The following is a 12,380-nucleotide window of genomic DNA, read 5'->3' on the forward strand; positions in this document are numbered from 1 at the left end:
AGTGTTTCAAACCCTTGCATAGGTTCTGATTCCACCTTCCATGGTTTCACAGATTCCGACGTTGCGGGTCCCAGTGGTGCTGCTGGTGTAATGCAGCAGTTTAGACCCACTGCCCCACCGTCCCACCCTGCGGCTCCCACTCGAGGGCTGCCGGATGCAAGACCCAGGGCCCCACCATCCCAGCCCGTGGCTCCCACTAGAATGCTGCCGTTTGGAACACCCAGGGTCCCACCGTCCCTGCCCGTGGCTCCCAGTGGAGTGGTGCCGCGAGGCAGACCCAGGCAGAGGATCTCTTGAGATGCAGCGTGGAACAGATGCAGCTCAGGTTATGGCATTGGGTGTGAAGACTAATGAACTTACCTGATCACTCGTGGGCAGCATCAGTTCAGTGGGTGAAGAGGTAACGGTACTGACGGGAGAAATAGCAGTAATGACACGGGAAATGAAGGAGGGAATGTCCGAGGGAGTGCAAGCGATGGACCAGGCCATCAGGGAGGGCATGCAAGTGACGGTACAGGCCATCAGGGAGGGCCTGGGTGAGGTAGCTGCTGCAATAAGGGCACACAGCCCGGCCAATCAAATTACACCCCCATGAAGAAGTGAACATTCACCGAGATGTGGATGAGACATGGTTGCAGCCTTTCTTTGCTGCTTTTGTTCTTTATCTTGATGTAACTGTATGAACGTTTTTCAAATTGAAATTGTTTTGTAAGTTTTGTAACTTTACAACTTATAAGTGATCTTAGGGCTTTTAAGAGATCTTATAGTGTATATGCTCTCACATTTTGTAACTTATTTAATTTTGCACCTAAAAAATGATCTTGACGTTTAAGTGATCTTAAGAGTGTAAGATTTTTCACGTTGAAATTGTTTTGTAACTTTTGTAACTTTACAAGTTTATAAGTGATCTTAAAGTTTTTAAGTGATCTTAAAGAGTCATATTAAAAAGTAAAGTTTGATACAACAAATATTTTATTACACTAATGTTAACTTTTCAATAAAATATTTTTTCATTAAAACTGAATCATGTTCCATTAACATAACACAACATAGGAACAACTCCAAAAAATAAACATGTACATGCGCAACAGTGATCGCAGAGCCCTCAGGCATCAGTAATTGAAGCGTTCACGGATGACGCAGGGCTCGAGCAATCGTTAAAGGAGCACGATGGACGGCCCTCCTCCGACCTCGTGCTCCAACATCAGGCACTTGCATGCTTTCCTGATCGTCGTCGTCACCCTCATCCTGCTCTTCCAAATTACTATCATCAGGCACTGGACCCTCATGTGGGTCTTCTGGTTCCACTACCAGCTCCTGCTGCCTCATGATGGGCTAAGTTAAGCAGCATGCAGCACACAACAGTAAAGTGACCGACAATCTGAGGAGAGTGTTGCAAGTGGCCTCCGGAATTATCCAGGCATCGGAAACGTTGTTTCAAGATGCCAATGGTCCTCTCTATGATGCTGCGCGTCACAATGTACGACATGTTGTATTGACGGTCAGCTTCTGTCCGGGTTATGCATAAGGGCGTCATGAGCCAGGTGGCGAGGCCATACCCTTTGTCTCCCAGTAGCTAGCTCTGCCCTTCTGGCTGCTGCTCAAAAATGTCAGATATAACGCTGTCACGTAGGATGAACGCATGATGGGTGCTGCCAGGGTATCTCGCATCGACTGACATGATGCGCTGCTTGTCGTCACACATGAGCTGCACATTAATGGAGTGGAAACCTTTTCTATTCCTGTATTGCTCGGAATCCTCCCCAGGTGCTCGCAAGGCGATGTGGGTACAATCCATGCAGCCCTGTACCTTTGGGAAGCCAGCAATTCTGGAGAAGCCCAGAGTCCTGTCATGCATTGCTTCGCCGGTCATTGGGAACTTGATGAAGTCATTCCTCCACGCATACAGTGCAGCCGTGACCTGGTAAACGTAGGCATGTATTGCACGTTGAGAGATGGCGCACACATCTCCAGTTGTGGCTTGAAACGATCCCGAGGCATAGAAGCAAAGTACAGCTGTTACCTTCACTTCAACAGCCAAGGCAGTCGGCATTCTGTTTCTGGGCTGCAAATCTGCTCTCAGCATATCACAGATCTCAACGATAACTTCTCTGCGGAAACGCAGCCTTTTGACACAATCAGCCTCGCTCATGTCCAGATACGAATGCCTGGCTTGATATTGCTGGCGTGGGTAAGGTCTCCTGCCCATCAGCCTATGGGCTATGACGTTCCTGGTGTGGTGAGCTCTAATCAATTCTCTCCAATGCAGTGATTTGATGGAGAACCATTGCATAATGGTGTTGATAATGCAGCACCCATACTTGAAGTACAAATTAAACTTTTAAACTTGCTGGCTGGCTGGCCGGCTGGCTGGCTCTCCCTCCCGGTGCTTTGTATGCCTCCCCTGTCCCCTGGCCAAACGGCCTAAATCTTCGCAACTCAAAGGCTGCTGCTGCTGCTTCAGACAGGTAGGCAAATTCAATGTTTATTATTCAGGATGGCTCTTTATTTGTAGAAGTGAAAGTGTTAAATGCTTGTAAAATTCCATAACTTCCCTTCTCCCCCCCACCCCATCTCTCGTTCCCCATGCCTGATTTATAAGTATAGGCAAGGTTTTCTGACCGTACAAAAATCTACACTTACTCCATTCTAAGTTAGTTTGGGGTAAGTTTTCGCTGCCTAAACTTGCAAAACAGTCGTAAGTGGCTGGACATGCCCCCTTTTGAAAACAAAATCTGTTCTACAATGAAATGCATCCCAGGGTATTAAAAGAGATGGCGGAAGTTATAGCAGATGCATTCGTTATAATCTACCAATATTCTCTGGACTCTGGGGAGGTACCAGCGGATTGGAAACCAGCTAATGTAACACCTCTGTTTAAAAAAGGGAGCAGACAAAAGGCAGGTAACTATAGGCCAGTTAGTTTAACATATGCAGTGGGGAAAATGCTTGAAGCTATCATGAAGGAAGAAATAGCAGGACATCTAGATAGGAATAGTGCAATCAAGCAGACACAACATGGATTCATGAAGGGGAAATCATGTTTAACTAATTTACTGGAATTCTTTGAGGATATAATGAGCATGGTGGATAGAGGTGTACCGATGGATGTGGTGTATTTAGATTTCCAAAAGGCATTCAATAAGGTGCCACACAAAAGGTTACTGCAGAAGATAAAGGTATGCGGAGTCAGAGGAAATGTATTAGCATGGATAGAGAATTGGCTGGCGAACAGAAAGCAGAGAGTCGGGATAAATGGGTCCTTTTCCGGTTGGAAATCAGTGGTTAGTGGTGTGCCATAAGGATCGGTGCTGGGACCACAATTGTTTACAATATACATAGGTGACCTGGAAGAGGGGACAGAGTGTAGTGTAACAAAATTTGTAGATGACACTAAGATTAGTGGGAAAGCGGGTTGTGTAGAGGACACAGAGAGGCTGCAAAGAGATTTAGATAGGTTAAGCGAATGGGCTACGGTTTGGCAGATGGAATAAAATGTCGGAAAATGTGAGGTCATCCACCTTGGAAAAAAAACAGTAAAGGGGAATATTATTTGAATGGGGAGAAATTACAACATGCTGCGGTGCAGAGGGACCTGAGGGTCCTTGTGCATGAATCCCAAAAGGTTAGTTTGCAGGTGCAGCAGGTAATCAGGAAGGCAAATGCAATGTTGGCCTTCATTGCGAGAGGGATGGAGTACAAAAGCAGGGAGGTCCTGCTGCAACTGTATAGGGTATTGTTGAGGCCGCACCTGGAGTACTGCGTGCAGTTTTGGTCACCTTACTTAAGGAAGGACATGCTAGCTTTGGAGGGGTACAGAGACGATTCACTGGGCTGATTCCGGAGATGAGGGGGTTACCTTATGATGATAGATTGAGTAGACTGGGTCTTTACTCGTTGGAGTTCAAAAGGATGAAGGGTGATCTTATAGAAACATTTAAAATAATGAAAGGGATAGACAAGATAGAGGCAGAGAGGTTTTTTCCACTGGTCGGGGAGACTAGAACTAGGGGGCACAGCCTCAAAATACGGGGGAGCCAATTTAAAACGCGAGTTGAGAAGGAATTTCTTCTCCCAGAGGGTTATCAATCTGTGGAATTCTCTGCCCAAGGAAGCAGTTGAGGCTAGCTCATTGAATGTATTCAAATCACAGATAGATAGATTTTTAACCAATAAGTGAATTAAGGGTTTTGTGGAGCGGGCGGGTAAGTGGAGCCTAGTCCATGGCCAGATCAGCCATGATCTTATTGAATGGCGGAGCAGGCTCGAGGGGCTAGATGGCCTACTCCTGTTCCTAATTCTTATGTTCTTATGTTCTTATAAATGTATTTTTTTTATTCAATAAGAATGAATACACCTTTTATTAAAACTGAGAAAACTTATCATTTTAGATGAGAGAAAACTTATCACTTTAGATGAAAGAAAACGCCTCACTTTAAATGAGAGAAAAGTTATCACTTTAAATGAGAGAAAACTTATCACTTTAAAGGGGAGAAAACCTATCACTCTAATGGGGAATCCTTTACTCAAACACAAGAAAATACACAGCAGTACAACACCTCCCACCTCCCAATTACCCCTATCTAACTAGGTTAGGATCTGGGGCTTCAGGGACTATGCTCACCAATCCTTCCTTGACAATGGGTCGCGGTTTTGGGGTGCATTGGATTTTGTCGATTCTGCTATCCATACCCTGAACGTAGGAGAGGACTTCTTGCTGCGTGTTCCTCAGTTGGATGGTGTCCGCTGATGCGGTAGGGCATGTATTCAATTTATGGGGTAAGTACCCACTTTCTTCCTTCAGCAGTAGGTTTTAAAGTTCTTTAGGTAATGTTTTACCCGTTGGTAGCTCAGGGATAGCTTATAGAGTGGAAACAGCTTGCGGATCTTTGGGTTTTCGTTGAGTTGACTTCGGTTTGGAAATCGTTGGTCGTGGTGGCTCAATATTACCAATTTGGTTGCTGTCAATATCTTGGTGCTTGGTCCATGAGCCTCTTGCTGCCATGGCATGTTTGGTGCCCTGGTCGCTTGCGATGCTGTCTTGGTTGATGTTCTGAAGAACCGGGTTAACGAAAAACTGGTGTGTTGATCTTGAAGTCTGCCAGGTCTGAAGCATATGAAGCAAAGTGTTCCCCTGGCTGTAAAAACAGGCTTTAATTATACTTTGAGAGACTTCCTTATCTGTGTTCCAAATCAACCATGGTTCTTTGTTTGAGTTTTTCAGCCCAGCTAACTGAAACTTGATTAAGTTTTAATCTGGTGTTGATAGATTTTTCTGAATTGATGAGCTCTTGTCCATTGTGATAGCGCTTTTTTTTGCTTCCAAACGTCTGGGCTGAGCCAGATATTTCTATGCCTGTTGAAAAGGTGTTGGAATATGTATGTGACATTTGGGTCCTCTGGGTGGGGTGGACAATGTTTCTTCCGTGGTCGATTGTTTAAATGCTAATGTTTTCTATGGCAGGTTTCTGGGGTAAACAGTTCACAGACAATTTGATTAGCTCCAATGTCCAAACTGGCCTTTTAAGAGATTGACCCCACCTCTTTTCTTGCAGACCCAACATTCATCTTTTAAAATCCCAAACTTGGTTAAAAACTAGTCAATTTCTTCCATAAGCATTTTAGGATCTCAGACTTTCTGGTTGATAGTTCCAAATTAAATTTCCTTTCCAATGAGTCCAAACACTGGGGGTTTTCCCACGAATTTTGCAACCTTACAAAGGCAGTAGAAGGTGTTGGCACCACTGCCACAGCTGATGGCTTAACAGTACGTTCCGCACCACAGGTCGGCTGCAGACTGCATCACCTCAGCATGGGTGGCAGCACTCTGTGGTGGATGGATTGCAGAAAGCAGCAGGGGCAAGGGCAGAATGATGTCGTCCTGAGAGAAGGCATCACATTCCAAGAGGTCCAACATGGTGATACTCCCCCGGGGCAGAGCCTCAGCATCTGGAGCTATCTGGCTGAGCAGTTTGCTGCCATGCTTCGCCAACGTTAGTTGCCCATGCAACTGATGGGGCCCCAGACACGATGGCAGCGGTCAGTGCCTGCATGGATTCAAGTTCGTTCTGCATCAGGGTAGACTGCGACAGCAGCACACCACACAGCTGAATGATGCCACCACGCACTGATGACATGACAGTCTGCAGGCCTACCATAGCCTCGGCCTGGTGCTCAATGGCACTGCTACGTCAGCCATAGCCTGTGCCACCATGTCTGTGACCCCATGGTCACTTGAAACATTCAACATCCATTGGTATCTGTCAAGGATCGGCTCAATGGGCTGCTGAGATACAAATGCAATCGTTGAGGCAGCCACCACCACACTCAAAGCAAGTGCATCAATACTCTCAGGCACTCTTGCCAAAACGCCCAGCAGATCGCTGTGCATCTGCAATGACTGTCTGGTGAGATCCTCAAAGTCGGCCTGATCATCAGAGCATCACTGAGGCGCGCACTCACCCTCCGGGGAGCTGGCCCCCTGATCTCCCCTCCCCTGTGGCATTGTTGCAGGCCACTGGGTCCCGGATCATCATGCACCTCCATCCCCTGACCACACCTTCCAACCAAAAGTTGCTGGCCCTGCTCTGTGAGGACGCTGAATCGTCGGTCACGTCCAGAGAAGTGTCCTCCACCTCCTCGTCTTCTCCACCGCCGCCCAAAGTGGAAGTCTGATGTGCAGGCCCCTGGCCGTCTAAGTCATCATCTGAAAGTACAAAGCCAGAGAAGAGTGGTTAGCTGCAGGGGAGGAGGCCAGGTGCGGGAAACGCACCCGAGAATGCCAATCTCATGGAAAGAGCTGAAGGATTGTGGAATCAGGCCTAAGTGTCCTGGCGGATATTGCAAAGGAAGTCAACATACCATCACTGTCCCCAGGGGATCGGCCTCACCCACCGCTATGGCACCAATCTGAACGCCCCTCGAACGGACTCAGGTCCTGCAGGTCAGAGTCCCCTCCTGCAGTCCGCATCTGCTCCTTATGGTTGTGGTCGAGCTTGTCCTGTGAGATTAAAGAGAACGTTTGAGTTGGAGCCCTTCTATCAGTTTTTTGCAAGTGCCAAGGGATGGAGGTGCATGATGCTCCAGGACCCAGAGGCGAGGGTTTGGGGCCCAGAAGAGGCGAGGACCCAGGGGCAGCACGGGCCAGCCCACACTGCAATCTAACAATAGTAGGAGCATGCGTGCGCACTAGGTCTGTGCAGCAGAGCTTGGTCTCCGGTCGTCTTGGTTAACCCTTGCCACTGGATCAAGACCTAGCTCTGTCAAGCCCATGTGGTGGCGGTGAGCAACGGCCACCCCATATTAAAAGAATCTATGCACAGGCATCTTCCACCCTTCAGTATGTAGTTCGGGACCCAGAATGTCAAGTCCCTCATTGAAAAACCTGTGAACTCATCCCTTTTTGGTGTGAAAGCGGGTCATCCTCTATATGAGGGACTGCCTAATACTAATACTAATACATACTTTAGTACGTGTAACTGTATGAGAGTCTTCGCAGTTCAATGTAACTTCTATTCACTGCGTGGACTTGCTATGGCAATGCTTGAATTCAGGGGCCAGGACCTAACAGTAACCGGGAGGCTACCGTCGCTGAGATGCATGTGAAGACTGAGGAGTCAACAACATGAGAGGTTGGTCTGCAGAGCCGAGCAGAAAGGTTAACAGCGCATGCAGGCCCTTGCAGTGGGTGAGGCTTTAAATGGGAACCTTCCATCTGGCCTCATTCACATAGAGCATGGATTCCTAAACACTACATTGAGCAATGAGGGCACAGTGGGATCAGAGCTTCGCATCTTGACGTTTCAAATGTAAGATACCCACCCTCACCAGCCGCATCATGTCCTTCCACGCTTGTACACATTCAGTGGCTGTCCTAGCCACCGTGTCAATCGCTGAAACTTCTTGTGAGATTTCCCTCCATAGGGCTCTATGAGTTGGTAGCCGCCGCCTCTCCAGGGCATCAAGGAATGCATTCAGTGCGGTGTCCGAGACCCAGTGGGCACGCTGACGAGCTGCTGCTGCTGGGTCTGCCATGCTCAGCTTCTGCGTGAGTGCGTAGGAAGCGAATATAGTCACAATGCGTTGAGGCGTGCAATCAACTATGTTCGTGGAGCAGCTCCAAGTGTTGCATAATTCACGGGTGTTAACAGCCCCTTAGCACAACATAGCGCCTCCAGGTAAGTGAGCAATGCCATGATTATATGATCCTATCAATTCTATAGGCGTCCACACTGAATTTCGCATTTGGAGAGCACGCCTGAAGCGAGGCGTTAAAATTTCTCTCCTGCGGTGACAACGCCTCAAAAATGGCAGTACCAAATTTGCTCCCCAGAGATTTGTGGTGAATGGCTGTTTTTCGGACTGGAGGGAGTAGAGTTCCCTAAGGTTCAGTACTAGGACCACTGCTGCTTTTGATGTATATTAATGACTTGGACTTGGGAGTACAGGGCACAATTTCAAAATGTGCAGATGACACGAAACTTTGAAGTGCAGCAAACAGTGAGGAAGATGCCAATAGACTTCAAGAGGAGATAGACAGGCTGGTGGAATGGGCGGACGCATGGCAGATGAAATTAAACGCAGAAAGGTTTGAGGCGATACATTTTGGTAGGAAGAATTAGAGAGGCTATACAAGCTAAATGCTACAATGTTAAAGGGGATACAAGAAGCGAGAAACCTGGGGGTTCTTCTGCGCAAATCTCTAAAGGTGGCAGGACAGGATAACTAACATTTAATAAAGAATATGGGATCCTTGTAGGAGGCTTGTGTGGAACATAAACACTGATACACACTAGTAGGGCCAAATGGCATGTTTGTGTGCTGTAAATTCTATGTGATTTCTGGGAAAGATCAGCCATTGGTAATTGGGAGAATGATCCTAATTTCTCGTAAATATTTAGATACAATGCAAGTTAAACGGGCTGGACTATCAAAAACATGTGTATACTACACTTGTACTGGTTGCTGTATAGAAAATATTGGCTATCAGATATTTTAAATTTATTGGTTGACAATTTATTATTTTGGCTCTTTGAAAGATTCATCACTTCTGACTAATTTTTTATTTTCCTTTTCACTCATTTGTTAAAACTTCACAACTGAGCTAGTCAGCCACTATAATTAGATTCAGAAAATGCTGGAAATCTCAGCGGGTCAGGCAGCATCTGCGGAGTTAACGTTTTGGGTCGATGACCCTTCATAGAACTGGAGAGTATTCAGAAAGAACGGATTCTTAACAAGCACTGAAAGGGGGAGAGGAAGAAAGAACAAAAAGGAAGGTCTGTGATAGGGTGGAAGCAGGAGAGATTAGAGAGTCAAAAAGTGATGATGGCCCAAATTCAAATGGTAATGCCAGGAGTTAGAAAAACATTAGTCAAGATAGGGTGTGAATGGCAGATAATGAGCAACTGCCATTAGAGACAAGGTGAGGTGGGAGAGGTGGGGGGAGCGGGGGGAAGGGAGTCAAATTGGCTCCCTTCTCCCCTGAGCCTGTTTCTTTGAATTCAATGTTGAGTCCAGAAGGCTGTAAAGTGCCTAAACGAAAGATGAGGTGCTGTTCCCCAAGCTTGCTTTGAACTTCGTTGGAACACAAGCTCAAGGAACAGCATCTCATCTTTCGTCAGAGCAGTGTCCTAAACCCAACCATCTTCAACTGCTTCACCAATGACCATCCCTCCATCATAAGGTCAGAAATGGGGATGTTCGCTGATGATTGCACAGTGTTCAGTTCCATTCGCAACTCCTCAGATAATGAAGCAGTCCATGCCCACATGCAGCAAGACCTGGACGACATTCAGGCTTGGGCTGATAAGTGGCAAGCAACATTCACGCCACAAAAGTGCCAGACAAGAACTATCTCCAACAAGCGAGAGTCTAACCACCTCCCCTTAACATTCAACAGCATTACCATCGCCGAATCCCCCACCATCAACATCCTGGGGGGTCACCATTAACCAGAAACTTAACTGGACCAGCCACATAAATACTGTGGTAACATGAGCAGGTCAGAGGATGAGTATTCTGTGGCGAATACCCCAAAGCCTTTCCATCATCTGCAAGGCACAAGTCAGGAGTGTGATGGAATACTCTCCACTTGCCTCCAACAACACTCAAGGAGCTCGACATCATCCAGGACAAAGCAGCCTGCTTGATTGGCACCCCATCCACCATCTTAAACATTCACTCCGTGGCTGCAGTGTGTACCATCTATAAGATGCACCGCAGCAATTCGCCATGGATTCTTTGGCAGCACCTCCAACCCGCGACCTCTACCACCTAGAAGGATAAGGGCAGCAGGCACATGGGAACATCACCACCTGCAAGTTCCACTCCAACTTACACACCATTCTGACTTGGAAATATATCACTGTTCCTTCCTCGTCGCTGGGCCAAAATCCTGGCACTCCCTCCGTAACAGCACTGTGGGAGCACCTTCACCACACGGACTGCAGCGGTTCAAGAAGGCAGCTCACCACCACTTTCTCGAGGGCAATTAGGGATGGGCAATAAATGCTGGCCTTGCCAGTGACGCCCACATCCCATGAACAAATATTTTAAAAATCACTGTGAACTTTCCTTCATGGTTCTTGACCTGGAACAACAAACAACCCTACATTTCAAGAAGCGGTCATATTTCATTGAATTCATACAGTTTAATTAACTTTTCTCATTCTGTCACATAGTGGTCTGCGATTTGATTTGTGTTTTGTGTTCTTGGTTTACCATCTTATCCGAAAGGTGCTGTTTTGTTTGTTGTTTTGTTTTTTGCTCGTTGACAGTGACTAGACATGTTAATCATTTGGTCTGCTATCAGTTCCAGTCTCTTCCAGTTTCTCCCCTCGCGAGCTCAGTTGTAAAAAATGACCCCATCGGGTAATTTAATGGATGACTGAATGAATGAATTTACACTTGCCAAGCTGTAGCCACTGAGGAATCATCTGGTAGAACTGGGCACCGTGCACGCAGAACGGGAACGAGGGGTTTGCACAAGGATGATTTGCAAATTGACATCAGTCATGTAACCCTTTATCAAATCACGACTGGAGTCTTTTGGAGCAGTGAAGTAAAATGTTTTGCTCTGGTGCAACTGTTGGTCTTCGTAATCTTAATGATGCAACAGGAACACTCAGGAAGTTGTAGTGTTTGAGGGAATTACATTATGGAGGTCAGGACTGGGTCATAAGGAAGTGTTGGTGCTATAAGTAGGGAAGGGATGGTTCGGGGAAATCTCTTCTCACAGTTAATTAACCTAAGCACTCAGCTTCTCATTATCTGGTCACTTAACATAATTCACACGCATGGAATTAGTACTCTAAAGAAGTCTGAAGAGCTTTTGCATATAGTAGTTATTAATTTGGAGGTAGAAATTTGCATTTAGATGCGAACTATGGGTAAATTTTTAAATATAGGTAAGCAAAGCTTGGAAAATGGTGAAGAGGAGGTGCAAAATAACATAAAGAAGAAAGTAAATCCAAAGCAAGGACTGTAAACACAAACGGCTTATACAAGCTTTGACCTGAATGCTGGAAGCAATCGGGATAAAGTGATCGAGTTAGAGGTAGTTTTAGTAGCGGGAAATTAAAATGTTATCAGGATTATATAAAAATAGCACTCCCCAGAAGTTAGGAATGAACACATACCCATTATCGCTACTCTCTGTCTCCTACCTCCGAACAGTTCCCTACTCATGTCAATGAGACTCCAACTCCATGCGCTCTCATTTTTATTAAGTTCTTGTATGGAACCTTATCAAATGCCTTCTGAAAGTCCATATAAATAGCATCCATAGGTAAACCCTTATCTACCACATTAGTTACCTCCTCAAAAAAATTCAACGAGCTTCATTAGACATGAGAAACCGATTACAAATTCATGCTGGGTCTCTCTGATCTGTTCATATGTGTCTAAATGCCCAATCACTCTGTCCCTAATAACAGATTCTAGTAACTTCCCCACAACAATTGTAATTTACCAAAATTCCCTGAATTCGGGGGAGGTCCCAGCAAATTGGAAAACTGCAAATGTAATGCCCCTATTTAAAAAAGGAGGCAGACAAAAAGCAGGAAACTATAGACCAGTTAGCCTAACATCTGTGGTTGGAAAAATGTTGGAGTCTATTATTAAAGAAGCAGTAGCAGGACATTCAGTCAGGCAGAGTCAGCATGGATTTATGAAGGGGAAGTTATGTTTGACAAATTTGCTGGAATTCTTTGAGGATGTAACGAACAGGGTGGATAAAGGACAACCAGTGGATGTGGTGTATTTGGACTTCAAGAAGGCATTTGGCAAGGTGCCACATAAAAGGTTACTGCACAAGATAAAAGTTCACAAGGTTGGGGATATTATATTAGCATGGATAGAAGATTGGCTAACTAACAGAA

Source organism: Pristiophorus japonicus, chromosome 12 (assembly GCF_044704955.1).
Source record: "Pristiophorus japonicus isolate sPriJap1 chromosome 12, sPriJap1.hap1, whole genome shotgun sequence".
NCBI lineage: Eukaryota > Metazoa > Chordata > Chondrichthyes > Pristiophoridae > Pristiophorus > Pristiophorus japonicus.